Source organism: Amblyraja radiata, chromosome 3 (genome assembly GCF_010909765.2).
Source record: "Amblyraja radiata isolate CabotCenter1 chromosome 3, sAmbRad1.1.pri, whole genome shotgun sequence".
Taxonomy (NCBI): domain Eukaryota; kingdom Metazoa; phylum Chordata; class Chondrichthyes; order Rajiformes; family Rajidae; genus Amblyraja; species Amblyraja radiata.
Genome location: NC_045958.1, coordinates 18786830 through 18813487, shown reverse-complemented (window position 1 = coordinate 18813487; position 26658 = coordinate 18786830). Strand labels below are relative to the sequence as shown.

At 44.5% G+C, this 26658-nt stretch overlaps 1 protein-coding gene and 1 long non-coding RNA gene across 4 annotated transcripts in view; both read left to right on the top strand.

The window, feature by feature from the left end:
* fbxl17 (F-box and leucine rich repeat protein 17) overlaps positions 1–26658 on the top strand; it is a 558587-nt gene that overhangs the window by 486753 nt on the left and 45176 nt on the right. The gene's annotated exons all lie outside the window — the stretch shown is intronic.
* On the top strand, positions 16840–25574 carry LOC116970826. The gene is made up of 3 exons (XR_004411327.1): positions 16840–16849; positions 25421–25426; positions 25542–25574. It is a non-coding gene; the product is annotated as an uncharacterized LOC116970826 (long non-coding RNA).

Below are 26658 nucleotides of genomic sequence, written 5' to 3'. Positions count from 1 at the left end.
CCAGCACTCAAATACACCTGGACCATTTCCGACATCTCCCTACCGTTTCTAGACCTCACTATCTCCATCGGAGGTAACAGACTACTGACCGACATCTACTACAAACCCACTGACTCCCACGGCTATCTGGACTACACTTCTTCCCACCCTGCTTCCTGTAAGGACTCCATCCCCTACTCCCAATGCCCCCGTCTACGCCGCATCTGCACCCAGGATGTGGTGTTCCAAACCAGGGCATCGGAGATGTCCTCATTCTTTAGGGAATGGGAGCTCCCCTCTTCGACTATAGATGAGGCCCTCACCAGGGTCACCTCTAAATCCTGTGGCTCCGCTCTCGCTCCTCATCCCCCCACTCGTAACAAGGACAGAGTCCCCCTTGTCCTCACCTTCCACCCTACCAGCCGTCACATGCAAAAGATAATCCTCCGACATTTTCGCCACCTCCAATGGGATCCCGCCACAGGCCACATCTTCCCATCACCTCCCCTTTCAGCTTTCCACAGAGACCGCTCCCTCCGTAACTCCCTGGGCAATTTGTCCCTTCCCACCCAAACCACCCCTTCCCCTGATACTTTCCCTTGCAACAGCAGGAAATGCTACACTTGTCGCTTTACCTTCCCCCCTCGACTCCATCTAAGGCCCCAAGCAGCCTTTCCAGGTGAGGCAGATGTTCACCTGCACCTCCTCCAACCTCATCTATTGCATCCGCTGTTCTAGGTACCAACTGCTCTACATCGGTGAGACCAAGCACAGGCTTGGTGATCGCTTCACCCAACACCTCCGCTCAGTTCGCATTAACCAACCTGATCTCCCGGTGGCTCAGCACTTCAACTCCCCCTCCCATTCCGAATCCAACCTTTCTATCCTGGGTCTCCTCCATGGCTAGAGTGAGTCCCACCGCAAATTGGAGGAGCAGCACCTCATATTTCGCTTGGGTAGTTTACACCCCAGCCATATGAACATTGACTTCTCCAATTTCAGGTAATCCTTGCTTTTCTCCCTCCTTCCCCTCCCCTTCCCAGCTCTCCCACTACTGTCTCAGTCTCTTCCTTTCTTCGTCCCAACCCTCCCCCCCCCCCAACCCCCATATCAGTCTGAAGAAGGGTCTCGACCCGAAACGTCACCTAGTCCTTCGCTCTATAGCCTCACCCGCTGAGTTTCTCCGGCATTTTTGTCTACCTTTTATTTTTCCAGCATCTGCAGTTCTTTCTTAAACATTATGTTTATATATACACATATACACACATAATCAAAAAACAAACAATAACAGTGCAATAATAATAATAATAGTCTATTGTAGTTCAGAGCTTATGTGATTGTCGTGTTTAATAGCCTGATGGTTGTAGGGAAGAAGCTGTTTCTGAACCTGGACGTTACAGTTCTCGGGCTCCTGTACCTACTTCCCGATGGCAGTGGTGCGATGAGTGTGTGGCCAGGATGGTGTGGGACTCTGATGATGTTGGCTGCCTTTTTGAGGCAGCGTCTCCGATAAATCCCTTCGATGGGGAGGTCAGAGCCTGTGATGGGCTGGGCAGTGTTCACAACTTTTTGCAGTGATTTCCGCTCCTGGACGTTCAAGATGCCGAACCAGGCCACGATGCAGCCGGTCAGTATGCTCTCTACTGTGCACCTGTAGAAGTTCAGGAGAATCATCGTTGACATACCGAATCTCCGTAATCTTCTCAGGAAGTAGAGGCGCTGATGTGCCTTCTTTATAATTGCATCAGTGTGCTGGGTCCAGGAAAGATCGTCAGAAATATGCACGCCCAGGAATTTGAAGTTTTTGATTCTCTCCACCATCGTCCCATTGATATAAACAGGATTGTGGGTCCTCAATCTTCCTCTTCCAAAGTCCACAATCAGTTCTTTGGTTTTACTGATATTGAGAGCCAGGTTGTTGTGCTGGCACAGTTTGGTCAGTCGGTCAATCTCACTTCTATACTCTGACTCATCACCATCTGTAATTCGTCCCACAATGGTGGTGTCGTCGGCGAACTTGAAGATGGAGTTCGCACTAAGTCCGGCTACACAGTCATGAGTATAGAGTGAGTAGAGCACGCAGCCTTGAGGTGCTCCCATACTGCATGTTTCTGAGGGTGAAGTATTTCTGCCAATTGGAACAGACTATGGTCCGTGGATGAGGAAGTCGAGGATCCAGGGTAGGGGAATCAAGAACTAGAAGGCATAGGTTCAAGGTGAGAGGAGAAGGATTTAATAGGAATCCGAGGGGTAAATTTTTCACACAGAGGTTAGTGAATATATGGAACAAACTGCCAGAGGAAGTAGTTGAAGCAGGTATAATAACGGCATTTAAAAGACATTTGGACAGGTACAAGGATAGGAAATGTTTAGAAGGATGTTGGCCAAAAAGGGGCAAATGAGACTAGCTTAGATGGGGCATTTCAATCAGCATTGACGTTGGGCCTCGAGGCCTGTTTCCTTGCTGTTTTGATTGATTCTATGTCGCACATGATTAATTGAGTGCATTTAGACAGACATTGCAGCTTCACTAAAGCTGTTACATACTAATTGTAGGCCGCGTCCTCTGATGACCAGATAACTGCTCTTTAAATGTGTACATCTAGTACACATGATTTAGTTTGAGACATGTTTTCCTCAAAGAGGGAAATAAATAAGCATTAACATTTTAGAAACTCTACAACTGGCAAGTTAGCAGTCCTTCAATAATTAGGTAATAATATAATCAGTTTGTTTTTAATATTTGAACAGAAGAGATATTAATGGTCTTCCAATGGTATTAACAGCCAATTCAAGCGGGGATTTTGGATTTCAGATGGTTGTCAAAGCATTCCTTGATGTGAAGCTTTCATTTTTTACTGTGCAAAGTTCCAGTTTTAATTCCTTTTACATTAAGTCATTAAATGGCAGGATCAGGTGTTTCTTCTGATCTTCATTTCAGATCTGTTTGGAGTCAATCGCTCACTTCCCTCATTGAGCTTGCTTGTGCAGACAGTTTGAGCTGGAAACTCATTTGTGCCAGTTACTTGAGGGCAAGTACTTGAGGAGACGAGGAAACATGTTTTCTCACAGAGAGTGGTGAGTCTGGAATTCTCTGCCTCAGAGGGCAGTGGAGGCAGGTTCTCTGGATGCTTTCAAGAGAGAGCTCGATAGGGCTCTTAAAAATGGCAGAGTCAGGGGATATGGGGAGAAGGCAGGAACAGGGTACTGATTGGGGATGATCAGCCATGATCACATTGAATGACGGTGCTGGCTCGAAGGGCCGAATGGCCTAATCCTGCACCTATTGTCTATTGACAGTCATTTTTTCTTCATTTAGAGAAACATTATTTTGTTCCGTTTTGTATTTCTGTAAGCGATGTTGAGAAAACACAGGGGTTTTTTCTGTGAATATTACCCTGTCCAGAAAACTACAGAATGCAGTAAATGCCAAGGAGCTGTGTGAAAGCAAGTGGTTGATTCTCGCAGCCTCCTTGTTTTATAGAAGAATATGTTTCCTCTTAAAAATAACTATATGCAAAACTAAACTAATATACTTATAAATGTCTATTTCATCCAAGCATGAAGTAAAGTGTTATTAATAGAAGTTGGAACTCCAGTTACCAACAGCTTTCCCCTGACCATAATCTCCATTAGTTCTTTCCCAGCTTTTAATAAATGAGAAGTTTGATCAACAATTCTTGTGATCCCCACCAAAGAGTGAGTGCTGAAGTCAACGTGACTTTCAATAAAGAAAACCATTGCAAAATAAAAGTTCTGATCTTTTACTTACTGATTGTCAAAAATGTCCAAATTATCCAAGATCCCGAACATGGAACAGTACAACACAGGAACATACACTTTGGCCCACAGTATCTGTACCAAACACGATTTCTATTTAGGTTTTGTTTCATTATTGTCACATGTACAGTGAAAATCTTTGTTTGCATGCTACTCAAACTGATCAGATAAGGCCGTACATAAATATAATCAAGTCAAACTAAAGTGCATTAGCAAAAAGGAAGATACAGAGCGAAGAATCTAGGTCTTAGCATCATAGTGCATCAGTTCCATCGACAAAGTCCAATGTCTGCAATGGGGTAGTGAATAGTACAATACCCCAGCTTATGGAAAAGCTGTTCAGAAGCCTGATAACAGAGGGGATGAAGCTGCTCCTGAGTCTTGTGATGCACACGTTCAAGCTTCTGTGCCTTCTGCCGGATGGGAGTAGGGAGAAGGAGGAACAAGTCTTTGAATCTGTAGGCAGCTTTTCTGAGGCAGTGTGAAGTATAGATGGAGTCAGTGCTGGGAAGTGTGGTCTGTGATGGACTGGGCTACATCTACAACTCACTGTAATTTCTTGCGGTCTTGGGTAGAACTATTCCCAAACCAAGCTGTGATGCAACCCAACAGTATGCTTTCTTTGGTGCCTAATTAATCTCCTCTGTTTCCATGTGATCCATACCCTTCCCTTCCCCGCATATCCATGTGCCTAACTACAAACCTCTTAAACACCACTCTTGTATTTGCAGGGTTTTCCGGGCAACCACCACTCTTTGTGTAAAAACCCACATCTCCCTTAAATTTTCCCCCTCTGACCTTAAAGTTATGCTGTCTAGTCCTTCAATTTCCAACTCTGGGGAAATTATGGATGCAATCGAAGTTGAATTTTTGCAGGGGTTGTCTCTTTCCCCAGGGACCATGGGTCGGCCTTTTCAGGTTATTGCGAACAGTTGAAAACTTCCTATACAGAAATGAAACCTCACTGCTGCCAGAGTTATGGGGTCATTAACGTGAGACATTTGATGTACTAGGTGGAATTAAAGTTATATTCACATTAATGTCTCATCTTGCTATTAATACAAGTTGAGCTCTTGACAGCTCAGTAACTCCTCCATGCCTGGAGGATGTTATCCTCATTCTTGAAGGAAAATTTTACTTATTTCAATAATTAAAGGCAAACAAAAGGATAGAAAAAATTAATGAGAAATCTCTATATCCATTTACTTTTTACAACTTGACTTATTGATATAATTTGCTCCTTTAATGTGTCTGGATGATTGGAATTAAGTTTGTTGTTCTTTGTCATATTTCTAATCATACTTTCTAACTTTCCTTTCAAAGAAATATCTTTCATTTGCTTTCTGGATTATCCATTTTAAATGGTGAACCTTTTTACCTTGAATCGAGCCAAACCTTTGTGCTAAAGAGACAAATCGGACAGTGGGTTTAAGGAGGGACGGTCATAATATAATCCTGAAACCGGACCCCCTCCCATTTTCCCCTATTGAAATCAGAGAATCGATCCTTGGCTGCTGCTTATTCTTCCACTTGCTAACCCGTGGCAATATTATTTGCAGGTAAGGGTGACAGTGTCCAGCCATCACCCATTTGTCCATCTCCACAACAGTACCGTCAGATATTTTTTGATGAATCGTTTTCTTTTGCTCAGTTAGCGATGAGAAGAGAGATGCAATTCATTTTGTCCTGCACAAGCAAGTCTACACTCTTGCCAAATATTCCTTCCCCTCTCCATACCTGCAATTTAGAGTTGACTGTTTCATGTTGATTTGTATGACCCCAAATTAGTTTCCATATCCATATCCTCTTAATCATAAATAACAATTGCTTTCAATTCCATAACATTACCCACCTGTTTCAGCCTATCTGTGCCTGCTCAGCCCCTCTAAAACCCACATTTCCTGACTTACCAAACTAAATGCATTCCATAATTCTCTATGGTCAATAATTCAGCCGATCCAGAACGCTGTCCTAAACCAAATGCCATTCGCTCATCACCAATATTGTTGCTGGTCGAAATTGACACCTCCTCCCTTGACTACACCAACTAAAAATTCTCCATATTGTCTTTCAAAGGTTCAAAGGTTTCTTTATTAGTCACCTACACCAATTGGTGTAGTGAAATGCTTGTTGCCAATGCAGCACATAAAAAAATAATACAAACATGACAATAATAAAGAAATTTAACATAAAAAACATCCCCCCACAATGGTTTCCATTATGAGGGAAGGCACAAAGTCCAGTCCCATCCCCATGTCCACCCATAGTCCGGCCTATTGAGGCCTCTGCAGTTGCCGCAACGGAGGCCCGATGTTCCAGGCCGTTCTTGCCGGGTGATGGTGCTCCGGCGTCGGGAGAATCCTCTCAGCGGCATGGGACACCTGGAACGGCCGCCTCCTTACTCGAGACTGCGGCTTCTGAAGCCGACAGGCCGCGCTGGATGGAGCTCCACCACTGGTGATCTCAGCCAGAGATCCCTGGCTCCCGATGTTAAAGTCAGCGCCGCCGCCCGCGGCTGGCCTCTCCAAAGTCCCGCAGCTCCGCGATGTTCATCGGCAGACTTCAGCTCATCGTCGCTGCCGAAGCCGAGGTTCTGGGCGGTCCCCTCAGGAAACGCTGCTCCTGGCCCGCTGGTAGGCCGCGAGGATGGGTCGAAATTGCAGCCCGGAGAAAAGCTGCCTCTCTGACCAGGTAGGGACCCTGAAAGGTAGTTTCCCCCTTCCCCCCCTACCCCCCACATAAAAAAGACTAGAACTCCTGAACAAAAATGCTTTAACAAACTAAAAAGAGATTAAAAAACGGACAGCTGCAGGCTGGGCAGCCATACCATACAGGACGGAGCCCCCTATACAGGACGGCGCTCCCTATAAAAACCTTTAATGGTTTTTGTGATTTTTTTCATTTACATATGTGCAACGTTGACTTTATACATCCACCTCCATGCCTCATTCCACAATGTTGACCCTTTTCTCAGATATTTTAACTCGTCCCACTGGGGTTTTCCTTACTAACCCCTACTGCCACCTCCACTCAAAACTCACTTATTTGTTTGAATCTTTGGGTTAACCACATAATATCTTTATTTTTTAATCTACATTCATGAGTCGGCACTTCTGTGAAGGAATTACTCCAATGCAAAATGTTGCTGACATCATCCATTTGACTGGGAGCTTTGGCTATAACTATGAAGCACCTATTTCATCATGGTGCATTACTGTCAGTCCCAGTCCACCTTTTATCTAGCAGGAAGAGGTGCATTTTATTGTGAACAGACAGTGGAATTTTGGATGATTTTCCTCTCCATTACCCAGAAGAGCTGAGGTAATTTGTGGTTTTCTTTCTCGTAGTATCTAGAGATTAAGCCTCGACCTTCCTGTTCTGTCTGGTCTAACTTCCCATTCCCTTAGCCCTCATTGTTAGGAGCCGCAGCATTCAAAATTCTGTTCAAAATAAGACGGAGAGTCCGGTTCATATCTTATTTGTTTCATTGATGCGGGTACTTTGGAAATCAATAAAATTGCAAATCTGAAATTGAAAATGCTGGAAACACAGACAGCACTTGGAGATGAAGAGTCCTTGACATAAAACGCTAACTAGGTTTCTCTTTCCACAGGTGCCAACCAACCAGCTAAGAGTTTCTTGCATTTTCACTTTTGATGCAGGAACTTTATTGGTAACGATGGAGAAAATGTGTTGGACTCTTGTAAAATATAGTGACATAAGGCCATGGGGATTAAATTGCAATTAGCCTAACAGTGCTGACGGGCATTGATTGAGGCTCAAAGATGAGTCAACAAATGATTCAGAAACCATATTGTGAAGAGAAACACACAACTACATCTATCTTTTTTTCTGGAGGAAAAAGCTCCTTTCTATTTTGAGTAGACATAAGTCATTCGGGATGGCATTGTACTCAAGGAGGGTACTCAAACTGGTTTTCCCAAAGATAGATACAAAAATCCGGAGTAGCTCAGCTTTACAAGAGTAACTGCAGACTGAAGTCTGAAGAAGGGTGTCGACCCAAAAAGTCACCTTTTCTCCAGGGATGCTGTCTGACCTTCTGAGTTACTCCAGCTTTTTGTGTCTAACTTCAATTTATACCAGCATCTGCATAGATTAATGAGGATGGTTAGAGTGACAGAGAAAACAAACAAAGAGGGGTATTAAAATTGGGAAATGAAGGCCTATGCTGTACGAAGTGCCCAGCAGATCAGGCAGTGCCAGTAGAGGGAGAAAAACTGAGTTCCAATTACAGTTCGATGGCTTGCAGAAGAACTGGCCAGTTCAGATATAAACAGATCTCCAGTTTGCAGCATCAGATTTTTGGTTTACAAAGAGTAAAGTAAACATGCAAGGCTACCATTAAAAAAGAACGTATTTATTGATATGTGTTTATTTTATGTTCATCTGCACCAAAATGATAATTTACTTTTTGGGGGGGGAGGGGGGGTTGGTCCTTTAAAGACAGTCTGCTAAATTTTTGGAAACTATCACCTGAGAAACGATGCTTTAAATTAATCAACACCATAATGTTCATGAACCAAGTGTGGATGCAAGAGGTTAATATCCAGCTAATTTTGATCCTTTACATCTGACATCTCAGGTCCTGATCTGGTCTTTTAGCTGTGAAGAAACATGATCAGTTAAATTTGGGGAATTGGTCAATAGAAGAAAGAAATGTTACTAACACATATCATGAAACAATATCATGAAACAAACAAGCAGAATTAACACATCTCATAAAACAATACGTGTTGCTCGGATTATATTAGCTACCAAAAATAGTTTTCTCCATCAAATTTGTAAACTGGAGCTATATGCTTAATTGCTCTTTAGCCTGAATTTCGCAATGTTGCAGCTCTAAACTATTATCAGTATCTGAGCCAGTGTCTGCAGATGTTAAATCGGTGAAGATTTGGCATGCGTCATCTCTGATGGTTTCAGTCAATCTTTATCACTGCCCTAGAAACAGGTTTCTCAGTGTTGACATGGTGTCCCATCAACGGAGATTATCACTTGCAGGCACACCAGTTCCTCTCCTGTCAATAGCTGGTGCTTCTAGTTGTGTGCCACCTTTTCCTGCAAGAATGTGGAAATGTGTGCATTTTGTTTAGATAATCAAGCGCATAAGGTTGAATGCACAAAAGGACACAAAGAACTTGAGGAACTCAGCGGATCAGGCAGAACATGGATAGGTGTCATTTCGGGTTGAGACCCTTCTTCAAATGTCTCGACCCGAAACGTCACCTATCCATGTTGTCCTAGGATACTGTCTGACCCGATGAGTTACTCCAGCACTTTGTGTCGTTTTGTGTCTTAACCAGCATCTGCAGTTCTTTGTTTCTATAATAAGGCTGAATAGTAGGCAAGGCATACAATGTGTGATACAGTGTCCTCCATAATGTTTGGGACAAAGACCCATCATTTAATATTTGTCTCTGTACTCCACAATTTGTGATGTGTAATAGAAAAAAATCACATGTGGTTAAAGTACACATTGTCAGATTTTATTAAAGGCCATTTTTATACATTTTGACTTCACCATGTAGAAATTACAAGTACAATAATGAAATAAAATCATAGTCATACAGCACAGAAACAGACATGCAATTGTACCCCAAAATCTCTCTGTTCTATAAAACTCTCCAGAGCCCTATCGTCTACTGTGTAAATTGTACTTTGGTTCAACTTACCAAAATGCACCATCTCACATAAATTCATAAGTTCTAGGGGCAGAATAAGGCCATTCGGCCCATCAAGTCTATTCTACCATTCAATCATGACTAATCTATCTTTCCCTCAACCCCATTCTCCTGCCTTCGCCCCATAACTCCCTGACACCCGCTACTAATCACAGTAGTCAGAGTAAATTCTATCTGCCATTCTTTGCCGGCTTCTCCAGTTTAACGAGATTCTGTTAGGAAACATTCATCACCGTCAAGAAAGGTCGGTGGGGGCGCTGCAAGCCGGCGCCCTGTCAGCAGCGTGTCCGTTTTTTTCAACTTTTTTTGGTTTTTTAGTATGTTTTAAAGTATGTTTTTTGTGTTTCTTTGTGTGTTTAGTGAGGGGGGGTGGTGTGGGGGGGTGAGGGGGAAACCGCTTCGGTCGCCTCCTCCACGGAGAGGCGACTTTTTCCAGGTCGCCTCCCCCGTGGCCTAACAACGAGGATCGGCGCGGCCTTTCCCGGAGATGCGCCCTGGGCTTCAGCGGCGGGCACAGTGCGGACTCGGCGTGGAACAGGCGAGCCCTCGCTGGGGCTCGCCGGAGGGGAGCGCTCCGTTTCGCTGGCCCGCGGCTGCCGGCAGCCTGAAGAGTTTCAGCTGGCGCGGCGTCCGCAGCCCGGGATCCCTCGTGGGGGGACCCGGGAGAAGAAGGAGCTTTCACCGCCGGCCCGCGGCCAACTTCTACCGCGGACCCGGCGTGGACTTACCATCACCCCTGGAGGGGAGCTTCGACCACCGGCCCGGCGGTCTGCAGTGCTTCTGGCTGCGGCGGGGACTTTAAATCTCGACCGCCGGTCTGCGGCCTACACCAACCTAAAGCCACGGTCTCCGGTGGGGAAGAGCCGATCCTGGACTGACTCCAATTTTTATTGTGTATTGTGTGTTCTTTATTATTGTACCGCTGCTGACAAATTCATTTCACTTGCACTTTATGTGCAATGTGACGAATAAAACTGATTGTATTGTATTGTATTGTATACCACCGATTTTGATGCCATCTACAAACTTACTAACCATGCCAACTACATTCTTATCCGAATCGTTATTGTAGATGATGAACATCAGCAGACCAACCCGATCCCTGAGACACACCACTAGTTACACGCTTCCAATCTGAATAACAACCATCCATGGCCACTCTCTGACTCATATCATCAAGTCAATTTTGTATCCATTTGTCTAGCCTTCCCAGGTAATCTAACCCTTTGGACCAACCTACCATAAATTACTGAATGGGGTGAAGTTAAGTGTGAGAGCAGGGAGCAGCACCTCTGGGAAGTGAAGATTGATTCAGTTATCTGATGGCAGTGGGGAAGAAGCTATTCTTAAGTCTAGATATCTGAGCTTTCAAGTTCCTATATATTCTCCCAAGTTTGCAGATGGCACAAAAATAGGGAGTATCAGAGACAGTAAAGATGGTTATCAAAAATCCGTTGCGTAAGTGGGCTAAGTAATGGCTAATGGAGTTTAATTCAGATAAATGAGAAGTGTTTCATTTTCGGAAGTTAAACGGAGGAAAGACCTTCACAGGCCCTGGGGGGTATTGTCAAGCATAGGGATCTAGGATAACAAGTGCACAGTTCCCTGAAAGTGCATCCACAGGTAGATAGGTGGTGAAGAGGGCTTTTGGCCTACTGACCATTATTAGTCTGGAAATCGAGTATAGAATTTGGAATGTAATGTTACAGTTGACAAGACATTAGTGAGGCTGCACTTGGAGTATTGTGTTCAGGTTCGGTCAATAGCAAAATATGCCATTAAGCTGGAAAGAGTGCAGAGAAGATTTACCAGTACTCAGGGGCCTGAGCTCCAGCTAAAGGTTGGGCAAGCTCAGAGTTTATTCTTTGGAGTGCAGGAGGCTGAGCACTGATCTTGTAGAGGTGTATAAAACCATGAGGGTAGTCGATAGGGCGGGTTGTATTGTGTGTTTTTCCCAGGAAAAGGGAAACAAAAACAAGAGAGCATAGGTTTAGTGAGATGGGAAAGATTGAATAGAAACCAGAGGGACAACCTTTTCACACATTTTTCAACTGTTCTTATTGGAAAAGATTACTTTACCATTCCATTAGGTTCTTTTTTAAGATTTACTCACCAATCACTCATGCACACTCGGGAGAGTTTTCCTTTCTGTGAATTTACCTACTATTTTATCTTTGTTGTGTTACCATTTGAAGATGGGCACCTTGAAATAGCTTGATTGGGAGCCTCTAGTTAAATAAATCAATTCTCGGCCAAAATAAACTTGGCTTTCTGCTGAGATCTTGATTATTGAAATTATTTAAAATCCAGACAAGAAAACATTTTCAAGACAAGGAAGTCCTTTTAAAAACAACCTAAAGAGCCCAGCATTAAGTCTGCAGTGTCATCGAGTCTAGTTGTATACATCAGTGAAACTGTGTTCAGAACTTGTGCTTATCTAATGAAATATTGGAAGCAATTCTTTCCAAATTAATTTGCCAAAGAGTATTCCTAAAACATGGTTTAAAATTCATCTGAAGTTGAAAAGTAACAGGTTGAATGTAACTGGAAGTGGCCTTGCTGTCCTGTGTGATGTTTAATAGCAGCAGTGCCATTCTTAATTTTGTGCATTTTCTTAAAGTCTCATTGATTGTTACCCACTTTAAGTTATTCCAGTGGGATTCAATGTCATTTCAAATTTCTGTGGTACAAATACAATTGATACCAATATAAATCTCATCATGGGTTTATACGGCAATCTCTGCAGAAGAAATTCCATGGCAGTTTTATGAGACAGCACTGGAACTGGAAGTGGCTGCACCAGATAGTGGCTTTGAGAAACATCTGTGGGGTCAGATTTTTTAAACCATTTGGATTGGATTGGATTAGAACAGAATTTGATTCATAATTGGCTTCATGGATACAGAATTGGCTTCAGGAAGGAGGCTGGGAGTGGTGGTGGTGGAAGGGGGTGGGGTTTTGGACTGGAGGCCTGTGACGAGTGGTATGCCTCAGGGATTGGTGTTGGGCCCATTGCCATTTGTGGTTTATATCAACGATTTGAATGAGAATGTTCAAGGCATGAGTAGTAAGTTTGCAGAAGACACTAAAATGGGTGGTATCATAGATAGTGAAGATAGTTATCAAAAGTGACAGCAGGCTCTCGATCAGCTGGGCAATTGGGCTGAAGAATGGCTAATGTCAAACCAGGGCAGGACTTTCAAAGTGAATGGTAGGAAATGGGGTCTTGTAGTGCTGAGGGATCATGGTACAGGTACATGGTTCTCTGAAAGTGTCGCAGGTAGATGGGGTAGTAACAAAGGCTTTTGATACACTGGCCTTCATCAGTCAAGGTACTGATTATAGAAGTTGGAACATTATGTTAGTTGTGCAAGACAATGGCGAGGCCTCATTTGAAGTACTATGCTCAGTTTTGATCTTGCTCTAGGAAGAATGTCATTAAGCTGGAAAGAATGCAATGAAGATTTACGAGATTGTTGCCAAGACTTGAGGGATGGAGCTATAGGGCAAGGTTGGGCAGGTTAGGACTTTATTCCTTGGAGTGTAGGAGGTTGAGAGGTAATCTTTTAGATGTGTATAAAATTATGAGGGGAATAGATAGTGTGAATGCACAGAACCTTTTACTAAAGGTAGTGGAATCAAAAGTTGAAGAACATAGTTTTAAGTGAGAAAAGGAAGATCTAAAACAAACCTGAGGGAGAACCTTTTTACTCAGAAGGTGGTGGGTATATGGAATGAGCTGCGAGAGGAGGAAGTTGAGGCAGGTATTATAACAGCATTTAAAAGACACATGGACATAGATGCACATGGATAGGATTGGTTTGGAGGAAATGGTTTATTTGGTTTATGGGGCAAATGCGGGCATATGGGACTAGCTTAGATGGGGCATCTTGATTGACATGAACAAGTTGGGCCAAATGAACTGTTACCATGCTGTTGACTCTATGATTCTATGACTAGGATCTGCTTTCTTAAAAGGGCAGTGACTTGTGGCTGCAATTGGTGGTGGAAGACCTTCCCTAAATCTTTGGACAATAGACAATAATTGCAGGAGTAGGCCATTCGGCCCTTTGAGCCAGCACCACCATTCAATGTGATAATGGCTGATCATCCCCAATCAGTACCCCGTTCCTACCTTCTCCCCATATCCCCTGACTCCGCTATCTTTAAGAGCCCTATCCAGCTCTCTCGTGAAAGTATCCAGAGAACCGCCCTCTACTGCCCTCTGAGACAGAGAATTCCACAGACTCATAACTCTCTGTGAGAAAAAGTGTTTCCTCGTCTCAGTTCTAAATGGATTACCCCTTATTCTTAAACTGTGGCCCCTGGTTCTGGACTCCCCCAACATCGGGAACATGTTTCCTGCCTATAGTGTGTCCAAACCCTTAATAATCTTATATGTTTCAATAAGAATCCCTCTCATCCTTCTAAACTCCAGTGTATACAAGCCCAGCCGCTACATTCTCTCAGCATATGACAGTCCTGCCATCCCGGGAATTAACCTTGTAAACCTACGCTGCACTCCCTCAATAGCAAGAATGTGCTTCCTCAAATTAGGGGACCATAACTGCACACAATACTCCAGGTGTGGTCTCACTAGGGCCCTATACAACTGCAGAAGGACCTCTTTGCTCCTATACTCAACTCCTCTTGTGATAAAAGCCAACATGCCATTCGCTTTCTTCACTGCCTGCTGTACCTGCATGCTTACTTTCATTGACTGATGAACAAGGACTCCCAGATCCCGTTGTACTTCCGCTTTTCGCCACTTGAAACCATTTAGATAGTAATCTGCCTTCCTGTTTTTGCTACCAAAGTGGAGAACCTCACATTTATCCACATTAAACTGCATCTGCCATGCCCACTCCATTCTCATAGCATCCTCCTCACAGTTCACACTGCCACCCAGCGTTGTGTCATCTGCAAATTTGCTAATGTTACTTTGAATCCCTTCATCTGAATCATTGATGTATATTGTAAATAGCTGCGGTCCCTGCACTGAGCCTCGCGGTACCGCACTAGTCACTGCCTGTCATTCTGAAAGGGACCCGTTAATCCCTACTCTTTGTTTCCTGTCTGCCAACCAATTTTCTATCCATGTCTATCCATTTTCTACCCCCAATACCATGCGCCCTAATTTTCTTCACTAATCTCCTGTGGGAGCTTACCAAATGCTTTCTGAAAGTCCAGGTACACTACATCCACTGGTTCTCCCTTGTCCATTTTCCTAGTTACATCCTCAAAAAATTCCAGAAGATTAGTCAAGCATGATTTCCCCTTCGTAAATCCATGCCGCTATTTCATCTTTTATAATTGACTCCAGCATCTTCCCCACCACCGATGTCAGGCTAACTGGTCTATATTTCTCTGTTTTCTCTCTCCCGCCTTTCTTAAATGGTGGAATAACATTAGCTACCCTCCAATCCACAGGAACTGATTCTGAATCTATAGAACATTGGAAAATTATCACCAATGCATCCACGATTTCTAGAGCCACTTCCTTAAGTACCCTGGGCTGCAGACCATCGGGCCCTGGAGATTTATCAACTTTCAGTCCCATCAGTCTATCCAACACCATTTCCTGCCTAATGTGGATTTCCTTCAGTTCCTCTGTCACCCCAGATCCTCTGGCCACTAACATATCAGGAAGATTGTTTGTGTCCTCCTTAGTGAAGACAGATCCAAAGTACCTGTTCAACTCATCTGCCATTTCCTTGTTCCCCATAATAAATTCACCTTTTTCAGTCTTCAAGGGTCCAACTTTGGTCTTAACTATTTTTTTCCTCTTCACATACCTAAAGAAGCTTTTACTATCCTCCTTTATATTCTTAGCTAGCTTACCTTCGTACCTCATCTTTTCTCCCCGTATTGTCTTTTTAGTTGTCTTCTGTTGTTCTTTAAACATTACCCAATCCTCTTGCTTCCCTCTCATCTTTGCTACATTGTACTTCTTCTCTTTTATTTTTATACTGTCCCTGACGTCCCTTGTCAGCCACGGTCGCCCCTTACCCCCCTTGGAATCTTTCTTCCTCTTTGGAATGAACTGAACTGCACCTTCTGTATTATTCCCAGAAATATCTGCCATTGTTGTTCCACTGTCATCCCTGCTAGGGTATCTATCCAGTCAACTTTGGCCAGCTCCCTCATGGCCCCATAGTCCCCTTTATTCAACTGTAACACTGACACCTCCGATTTACCCTTCTCCCTCTCCAATTGTAGATTAAACGTGACCATATTATGGTCACTACCTCCTCATGGCTCATTAACCTCAAGTTCCTTTATCAAATCCAGTTCATTACATAACATAAAATCCAGAATTGCCTTCTCCCTGGTAGGCTCCAATACAAGCGGCTCTAAGAATTCATCATGGAGGCACTCTACAAACTCCCTTTCTTGGGGTCCAGTACCAACCTGATTTTCCCAGTCTACCTGCATGTTGAAATCTCCCATAACAACCGTAGCATTACCTTTACTACATGCCAATTTTAACTCCTGATTCAACACACCCTATATGCAGGCTACTGTTTGGGGGGCCTGTAGATAACTCCCATTAGGGTATTTTTACCCTTACCATTCCTTAGTTCTATCCATACTGACTCCACATCTCCTGTTTCAATGTCACCCCTTGCAAGGGGTGACAATTTCATTCCTCACCAACAGAGCTACCCCACCCCCTCTGCCCACCTGTCTGTCTTTTCGATAGGAGGAATACCCTTGAATATTCAGTTCCCAGCCCTGGCCCTCTTGCAGCCATGTCTCTGTAATTCCCACAACATCATACTTGCCAATTTCTAACTGAGCCTCAAGCTCATCCACTTTATTTCTTATACTTCGCGCATTCATATAACAACACTTTGACCTCGGTATTCACATCTCTTATCCCTTCTTGAACTTTCCTTCCCATTAATTCGAGAGTCTTTTGTGAATTTTCCTGTACTCACTTCCCTTTCAACTCCATCTTTATACTCCTAAATTTGTCAATCCCTCCCCCCCACTTTTAGTTTAAACCCACACGTGTAGCCCTAGCAAACCTGCCTGCCAGAACGTCGGTCCCCCTCTAGTTAAGGTGTAACCCGTCCCTTTTGTACCAGTGGTCTATAAATCTATATCTTTGCTCCCATGATCTAAGCCACACATTCAGATCCGCTCTCTCCCTGTTCCTGTCCTCACTAGCACGAGGTACTGGAAGCAATCCAGAGATAACCACCCTAGAAGTCCTGCTTTTCAGTCTTCTTCCCAACTCTCTAAACTTGTAGCCTTCGCTGATTGCTGGCAAAAGTGGGCATGCCAGTTTTCCAATATGTCTCCGGCAGCCATGGTCAACAAGGTGGAGAGGAGGGGAGAGATCCTCTTTACAAAGGGAATTGTGCGATTTTCCAAATGTTAAAGTGTGCATAGGGTGTTTGGAACTAAGGTCAACACAAGGAGACAAGCCTTATCTGGGAACACAGTGCCACAAGAAGATTGTGTAGGAAGTAACTGCAGATGCTGGTTTAAATCGAAGATAGACACAAAATGCTGGAGTAACTCAGTGGGCCAGGCAGGATCTCTGGAGAGAAGGAATGGGAGACGTTTTGGGTCGAGACCTTTCTTCAGACTCTTCAGAATCCACAAAAAAATTAATGGCCATAAGGTGTGATTAAGTTAGTATACAAAGGATCAAATCCTATCTCCCAGCACTGCACTGTTAGCCTTAAGGGCCTGTCCCACGAGCATGCGACTCCATGCGGCAAGCGTGACCTAAGCGACTTCATGCGGCAAGCGCTACCTAACGTGGTCGCTTGAGCCGCACGGCCTCGCGGGGCTGGTCCCACTTCGATCGCCGGAGCTGTATGGAGTTGTGCGGAGCTGGTCCCGACATCGCGCGGGGCTCCGAAAAACTGACCGTGTTCAAAAATTCCGCGCGGCAACGGCCTGCTGGACCGCAGCCGCCTCGACGCCGTACGTCACGCGCGAACATTCCGCGGACTTCGCTCGCACTTCATGTCACTCACTCGACCTCCACGCGGCCCCCGCTTCTGGTTAGGTCGTGCTTGCCGCTTAGGTCGCGCTTGCCGCATGGAGTCGCATGCTCGTGGGACAGGCCCTTGATGCACTGCTCCATGCAATATGCACCCCATTGTTCAGTACCATTGACCTCTGTCACTCAGACATCCATATTTCTTCACATATAAAATTTCGGTGAAATCTTTTGATCCATGTCCTGATCCATTCCATCAGCTTCCATGTACTGCTAGCTATTCAATCATGGAAAGCACATTGCTGGACACTAAAACAGAAATGCTGGATGAACTCAGCCAGTAAAACAGCATCAGTGGACAGAAATTACTGAGGCAGCGGTGAAGGGGGGGGGGGGGTAGGGGGATGGGGGAGAGACCATAAAGAGGAGCTGGCGTGCTTTGTAACTTTGTCAGCGCCATAGGTGGCTGCTATAGGTATACATTGTGTATGCAAGTAAAGAATCTCACTGTGCCTAGTCACATGTGACAATAAAGTATTCCTATTCCTATGTTTTGGGTCAGGGTCCTTTCTTAGCACTGGTGTCAAATTGGAGGGTAGAGCTGTAGGAGGAGTAAGGTGTCAGACAGAAGACTGCAGCATTAGGTGATAAGGAGCATGAGTATTCACCATTAGCAAGACGTTTTATAGGAATGGAGTGAGAATGGGAAATATTATTTCCAGAAGATTGCAAAGTGCCTTAATCAAAGGTAAGATGTAAAGTAGAGTATCCTTTATTGTCATTCAGACATTTCAGTCTGAACAAAATTATATACCCTGCAGGCATAACATAGAATAAAATAACAAAACACACAGTTAACACAGTTTAACATCCACCACAGTGAGTCCACCAGGCACCTCTTCAATGTGATGGTAGGCAAAAGTCTTAAAGTCCTTGTCTCTTCCCCCCCGTCTCCCTCTGCGTTGAGTCGATCCAGGCTTCTGATGTTGGGACCCCGCCGGGTGATGGTAAGTCGCATCCGAGCTCCGCGAACGGGCTGGTTCAAATTCCGCGGCTCGGGGCGGTCGAAGCTGCCACCCTCCAGTCCAGCGGACGAAGCTGTTGTTGCGGGAGCTCCGGAGAACCGGTCACCAACCTGGGACCTGCGAGCTCCCGACAATGTCGTCCACTGGGCCCGTGGCCGAGTCTCCGAGGCTCCGAAGTCGGGTCGCCGCCGCCGCAACGCCACCACAGCCCCGAAGTCGGCCAGCCTCTAGTTGGAAAGTCCTGGCTCTGCCTCCGGAGCGTCGAGGTCGGTCCCAGTTGGAGGCCGCCAGCTCCGCCATTAGGACTCAGCGCAGACGGAGATGGGGGATATGACAAGAAAAGTTCGCATCCCCCTAAATGAAGAGACTAAAAACAGTTTCTCCCACTCCCCACACATACACAACTAAAATAAACTAAATAAACTAAACAGGACTCATTCCAGTTGTGTGGAATGAGCTTCCAGTGAAGGTGGTGGAGGCAGGTTCGTTTTTATCATTTAAAAATAAATTGGATAGTTATATGGATGGGAAAGGAATGGAGGGTTATGGTCTGAGCGCAGGTATATGGGACTAGGGGAGATTATGTGTTCGGCACGGACTAGAAGGGTCGAGATGGCCTGTTTCCGTGCTGTAAATTGTTATATGGTTATATGGTTATATAGGACAAAAAAAAAAGAAAAGACAGACGGACTGCAGGTGAGACGCAACTGCTTGGGCAACCCCACCACTTCCGGATCATATTATTGCTTTTGATATCAAAATCTCTCTCACATATGCCCATCAATTCCCCCCTATGATTCCTCTTACCATTAACATAGACGGTGTAATTTACAATCGCTGATTAACGTTCTTATTCATGCGAGGAAACTGAACCAGCTGGATGCAGTTATAAAGCGTACAAACTCCACACTGACGACTTCTGAGGTCGAGTCCCTCGAGCTGTGCTGTTGGAGCACCACCATGCCACACACAGTAGTCGAGCCACTCTCGAAACATCTAACTTCTGACCTGCTAAGAGTCAGTAATTATATTGCTTGCCTAGTTACATTTCTGGTCAATGATGACTCCTGCATTTTAATGTGGATACTGGAAAAAGGCAATGGGAGGAGTTTGGACTTACTCTTATCGGGGGACAGTCATTGTTTGGGATTTCTAATATTGTCATTTAGCATGACTGAAAGTTATCTGGTTCTTCTGGCACAGACAACTTCATTTTTGAAGGTGCAGCGATTTGACATGTTTCATTTTAAGAACAGTAATTTCAATTTCTCCTTTGATTTCCCACCAAAAAGGACTTCCTGAGGTTGCCTGTTTCCTTCCACAGTTTTGTTTCTTTCTCATTGTTTCATTGTGCTCTTGCCTCACCATCTCCTTCCCACAGTTTCTGATCTATTTTAATTGCCAGTTATGTGGAGGATACAACAGAGGATTTTTTGCAGGATGATTCCAGTATGCTGCAGGCAGAGGATGTGCTGCATGAGCTTGTCTGCTCAGTGCTGGTTTTATAACAAGGAGGCTCTGCTTATATATGCTTGTTTGTCGGCTAAGAAAAGATTTGAGCAGGCAGATTTAGCTTAATATATAGAGATACAGTGCAGAAACAGGCCCTTCGGCCCCAAGTCCGCACCAACCAGTGATCCCCATACATCAACACTGTCCTACACATACGAGGGACAATTTACAATTATACCAAGGTAATTAAGCTAAAAAGCTGCACATGTTTGGAGTGTGGGAAGGAACCGGAGATTCCGAAGGAAACCTACACTGGTCACGGGGAGAACGTACAAACTCCGTACTGGCAAGCACCCGTAGTCAGGATCGAACCCCGGATCTCTGGCGCTGCACCACCGTGCCGCCCAGATATTCAGCAGATGTTCCTTGTACCAAGTAGCTGCTCTTGAGTGATGTCATGGCTGGAGAATAGTACAAGGCACCGCAGATGGTTGCATGATAACAGGTCATTGTAGCTTCCCAGATAAAGGTTTTCACTTCCATTATTTGTACCTATGATGGCCATTGATGTCCCCTTAGAATCCATTATATTCCTTTGACATGATAGCCTCATGTTAACGTGACTGCAGCAAAGAGGTAGTGACACCATCAGGAAGGCCACAATTCTCAAACATATCATCACTTGATGTATTTACCCAAGGAAAAGGAAATACATTCAAATCTTCCAGTATAGAACAGTCCTCTTGATATTTCCCTCTTAATGTGTCCAGCAAAAACATGGAATGGGCTAGAGAAAATGATATTTGATGCCAAGGGGTTTTTACTGCCGCAGTCAGAATGATTTAATGTGAGAGCCAACCGAGAAAAGTAGAACCTGTTTGAGAATTGTTGCTCAGTAAAATGCCCCTGGTAAAGCAGTTCTGGTTTTAACCTCCGATTTAGACCTCTTCTTCTGCCCGCTCCTTCCTCTTTTGGAAGGTATGTTTGCTCCCCTTCAGCGCCATCATGTCAAGCTAAATGAAAGAACAAGCATCAATCCCCTTGCCTTTAGTGCAACTGATCTGGGTTCAAATTAAACTTTAAACCACAGCACTTTCTCATGACCTCTCAAACCCTAGTGAAATCCAACAATCACAGTCTGGCAAATCAGCACAACCAATTCTCCTTCCAATCAATCATCCACAAGCCTGCAGGTAATTGAGGAACTCCATAATTGGGCCAAGGTGGGGTGTGGACTGGTGGAGTATAAATGGCACAGGAGTTTTTTCTTTTTCTTGCAAGCACTGTTTTCACATCCTTAATGGATGGCTCGATCAGGATCATCCTGTCTAATTTGGCAGCACTACATCAAAACAGAATTGCACGAGGTTTGTTGTTAGGCAAATAAATAATGGATCCTGAAGAGTCTAATTTCAGTCTAATCTGACATTGCAGTTCATGAAACTGAAAGCTAGTACAGGAGTTGGTCTCAATGTTATGCTGCATTTCTCCAAAGTGAGACTGGATAAGGGAACTATTATAATGGGTTTGATGACCCTTGCTCATACATGTGTTTTTTTGGCATTCTTCACTATGCTCAGAGGTTGTCCTTGATTCAACACTAATTTAAGCAGTCCTTAGAGTGTCAGTGTAATGGAGAGTTTGAGCAACACTATGGTACTGAAGTTGATTGCATAAGCAGAGGAGTCTTCCAACAATTTCTTTTCTTGGCATATGAAATCAACTCTATTTCTGCCTCCCTCCTTCCAATCGTTGATCTTTGGGTACCATACCTTTAAAGTTTTAAATGACTATGCTCCACAGTAAATATTGATTTCTTGTGCGAATGGGATCTCTTGAATGCCTGTTGTAATAAGGTGCCTTTCTCATGTAGCTATTTTGTTACCTTTGAATTAGTTATTGTGGGCAGATTATTCAGCCAAAGATATACCAAGGTTATTAAGAAGGAACTCCAGATGCTGGAAAATCGAATGTACACAAAAATGCTGGAGAAACTCAGCGGGTGCAGCAGCATCTATGGAGCGAAGGAAATAAGCAACATTTCGGCCCGAAACGTTGCCTATTTCCTTCGCTCCATAGATGCTGCTTGCTGCACCCGCTGAGTTTCTCCAACATTTTTATATACCAAGGTTAACCTGATAGATTCTTATCCTTTCTCATGTGAGTTGGCCCAATTCAGCTGTGGATTGAACTTCATGCTGTCCTGTTTTATATAGCTGAGTTGGTATCTTACAATCTGTTCTCCTGAAACATTGACTGTAGAAATAATTTGAAGACTGTTTCTTTGCTGCCAAACTGCGTATATATATATTAACCATGCAGGTCAGAAAGACCTCCAGAATTGCAGTATGATTTATGTTAGAGAAAATGGAAAAAAAATCCAAGCATTTGGAAAAGCACAAAGAGTTGCCATTTTTGCCTTTGAAACATCACGAGTTCAGTAACACAGATTGTGCATTTTTAGTCAGTAACATAAATAGTCTACATTTAATCAGTCATGTGGTAATGGAGTGGTAATATGATTTTTCTAAAAACTTTTTAAATGATCAAGGGAAAAGTAAGCTAGCATAGTAACCTTTGCATTTTGGATCAGAGTTTGATTCCGCCCCAGACTGATGGAAAGAATGTCGCGTTTCTCAGACAGCTGTTAATGATCAGCCTGTCGAAACCCACTTCCAGCACTCATGGTATAAATAGTGGTGACATCATAAAATTGATCTGTTTGCAACTTCAAGTTAGCTCTTGCAGGATGATGAGCTGAGTATTTAAAACACTATGAATGTCTGTTGCATGGACACATGGACTGTAGGCTCACACCTACAATTCTATGCAGTTAATTTTTAAACCTTTTCAATTCCAAGGAAGTTGGTAATTAAATGGGTGTGTCAGTTTTATAATATCTGCAAACAGATAAGCTTCTGGACTGGAGCAGGTGCACCCAATATATCAGGGCATTTGGTGAAGGAATGATGAGGTTCTGAATGTTAACTCAAAAATTAGTTGAGATTATGATGTAAATCTAAGCACATTCTTAACTACAGTTAGCCAGTTAAATCATTTGGATTTGCAGCCTGACATAAGGTTTAATTGCTGAACCCTATATTGTCTCCCGTCATTGAGCCTGTAAGTGCACTTTGGATGACATGTGAAAATTTCAAAACACAGAATGCCCCTGTCCCACTTAGGAAACCTGAACGGAAACCTCTGGAGACTTTGCGCCCCACCCAAGGTTTCCGTGCGGTTCCTGGAGGTTTTTGTCGGTTTCCCTAATGGTCGAAAGTGTTTTTCACTTCTTCTATGTTCCCGCGATTATTTCAAAAAATTCAAAACCGGCCGCAACTTAAAAATAGGTTGCCGTTTTAAAAATCGGTAATTTTTTAGTCAAAGCTGGTTAAGATGCTAGTTGAAGGTGGTTGCCGGAGGTTGCAGGTAGTGGAAGGTCTTACCTTCCACTACCTGCAACCTCCGGTAACCACCTGCAACCTAGTCTTAGTGCTTGGTGTCTTATCCTTCCATTAACCAAGGCCTTCTGCAAAATTAATTAACTGAACATTCATTTATCATTTTTTCTGTATGCAAAACTATCACTATAAGCATAACACAGTTACAGCACACCTGGAACGGAATTTCAAAAGCAGAGTACAAAATGCTGCCAGTAGGACCTCTCTTCCACCTTGCCCTAACCACTACAAACTCCCCAGTTTCTAGGGTCACCATTCTCGTGATCATTGGGAAACCCAGCTCTTCTCTCCTGACAATGATATTTTAGCGCAGTATCCCAGTCTCCACATCTGATAATAAGCCCTTTCCTCAATCGCTTGCCCATCCCACTCACACCATACCAAACCTTGGATTTGAACTCAGCACAAAGATAAGTGAAATGTTGGCATTGCTAAGCTTGCTACAAAGAGCACTAAATTAAAACAGTCCCTGCTGGAACACTTATGCAAAAATCTTGAAGATGCTAATGAATTTCTCAGCCACCATCTTATGTTTAGATTTATAATCGTACCATGTTTTTCTCTGCAGCACTCTTCTGAGGCCTTGTGCAGTGCCCACCATCTGATTATGAAGAGTTATGCCTTTTTAATATAGTTGAAAAAGTTAGTTGTAAATTTGGCGTCCGTTACTCAAAGTTGAATTCACACCAGCTCGATAAGAAGAATGCATCGTCATTCTAAAATCTATTTCAGTCTGGTTGCAGTGGAATGAAAACTTCTGTGACCAGAATGAAAGACCTAAATCTGAAGATTTGCCCAAGATATTTCTTAATGAAAGAAATTGAATATTTTAACTGTTATTGTGGAATATGTGGCAGAAAGTTCAGTTAATTTGGTACTGCTTCATCAATGTTATTTTAATTCATGGAATCCTGTAATGCCGGAATTGGATTTATTAAAAAAAAACCTGTGAGTTGTAGCAGGAAGGGAAATGCAGGAGCTGGGAATTTTCGCACTTTTGAACTTTAAGTCGGTACTAGACTAAGTGGGAACCGTTGTGTCCCATGTTCACACGGGAGGGCTGGTCCCCAATGTAATATTCCACCCCTCCACCATTTCCAATATTGGTCGCCAGTGGGGGGGAGGGGCTTTCTGGAATGCTAGTATGGGTGTTGTGGGCCAAAGGGACTGGTTTCCAGAGGGCTAGTATGGACATTGTGGGCCGAATGGATTCTTGGGGTGGCAGCTCAGTCACTCGGGCCTGGTGGGCTGGCATCTCAGTCACTCAGGCCTGGTGGGCTGGCAACTCAGTCAGTCAGGCCTGGTGGGCTGGCAACTCAGTCACTCAGGCCTGGTGGGCTGGCAGCTCAGTCACTCGGACCTGGTGGGCTGGCGGCTCAGTCACTCGGGCCTGGTGGGCTGGTATCTCAGTCACTCGGACCTGGTGGGCTGGCGGCTCAGTCACTCGGGCCTGGTGGGCTGGCAGCTCGGTCACTCAGGCCTGGTGGGCTGGCAGCTCAGTCACTCAGGCCTGGTGGGCTGGCAGTTTGGTCACTCAGGCCTGGTGGGCTGACAGTTCACTCACGGTTATTCCTTGAAATTCCATTTCAAGCAGAGTGCAGGCCAGCAAATTCAATTTCACAGCATTCAAGCAGAGTGCAGGCCACCACATTCAATTTCATAGCATTTCAAGCAGAGTGCAGGCCACCACATTCAATTTCATAGCATTTCAAGCAGAGTGCAGCCCACCAAATTGCCAAACAACTCATTGCATTGTCATTAAGGGCTAACAAATCATTTATTGGGAGTACATTGCAGACTCATAGTTCAGTTGATTCGCAGCTTAGAATCACAGTCGTGGACTCTCCCTCGCGATCTTCCAGAGTGACTGACTCACGTCCAGGCATCCGGGGTTTTATAGTGCTGCTCCTCCCCCCCCCCCCCCCAGAAGGGGTGTTACCTTCATCGTGGTGATTAACAAGCGAGAGGACCAATCAGCTGATCTCAAGATTTTTTTTAAACACTCATAACTTTTTTTTTTCACCTATCGGAAAAATCCTCGGGGATGCCTCAGCGGTGGAGGACTAAGTAAGATGGCCAAAAATCATAGCGATATATGGTAGCGTTTTTTTCTAAAATCAATATACAGCGCAGACAGGAAGTGGGCAAGATGAGACTTTTAGTCATATAGATTTGGCTGAAGAGGGCAGAGCATTAAGATCAGAGGGGGAAGGTTTAATGAGGGTGTGTGCAGGCAAAGCACTTAACACAGAGAGTGGTTGAATGCCTTGTAGCATCAGCGACCCAAGATCAATCTTGACTTTGAATGCTGTTTGTGTGGAGTTTGCATGTTCTCCCTGTATGTGTGAGTTTCCACCCACATCCCAAAGACAAACAGTCTGTAAATTCGTTTTGCGCTGTAAATTGCCCTAATGTGTAGGGAGTGGATGAGAAAGGGGGCTAACATTGAACCAGTGTGAACGGGTGATTGATAGTCGTCGTGGACTCAGTGGGCCGAAGGGCCTGTTTTCATACTGTATCTATAATAATAATAATAATAAATTTTATTTATTGGGCGCCTTTCAGACATCTCAAGGACCTTACATAGATTAATAGGAATATAAACATATAATCAGAATAAAATAAGTAATAAAGACATCACAGAGACACAAATTAAAAACAGAATTCAATCCAAAAACAGAAAATCAAAAACACAATGTGAAGAGAGAGCAGCGGCAGCTAAAGCGCGCCAGCGTCCACTCTCTCTTCACGGCAGCCATCTTGGACACAGACTAACAGGATTACATTACAGACAAAAAATCATCCCCCCACAGTGGATACCACTGTGGGTGAAGGCACAATGTCCAGTCCCCACCCCAAGTTCACCCCAAAGTCAGGCCTATTGAGGCCACCGCAATTGCCTCTACGGAGGCCCGATGTTCCTGGCCGTTCTCACCGGGTGGTCTTGCGTCGGGAGAGTCCTCACAGCGGCTGGGCCACCTGGAACGGCCGCTTCCTGGTTGGAGACCGCGGCTTCCGAAGCCGACAAGGCCGCGCCGGTTTGGAGCTCCCAGGCTCCCGATGTTAAAGTCAGCGTCGCCTCTCCGCTCCGCAGACCCGCAGCCCGGAGGTGTTGCTCTCGGTGGTCCAGCTCACCAGAGCTCCAGCGCGGCGACCCAGGCAAGGCATCGCCCGCTCTGCTCCGCGATAGCGCTCCAGCGCTGTGCCGCCACTGAGGCCGAGGTACTGGGCGGTCCCCGCCAGGAAACGGCGCTCCAAGCCCGCTGGTAGGCCACGAGGACGGGTCGACGGGCAGCCCG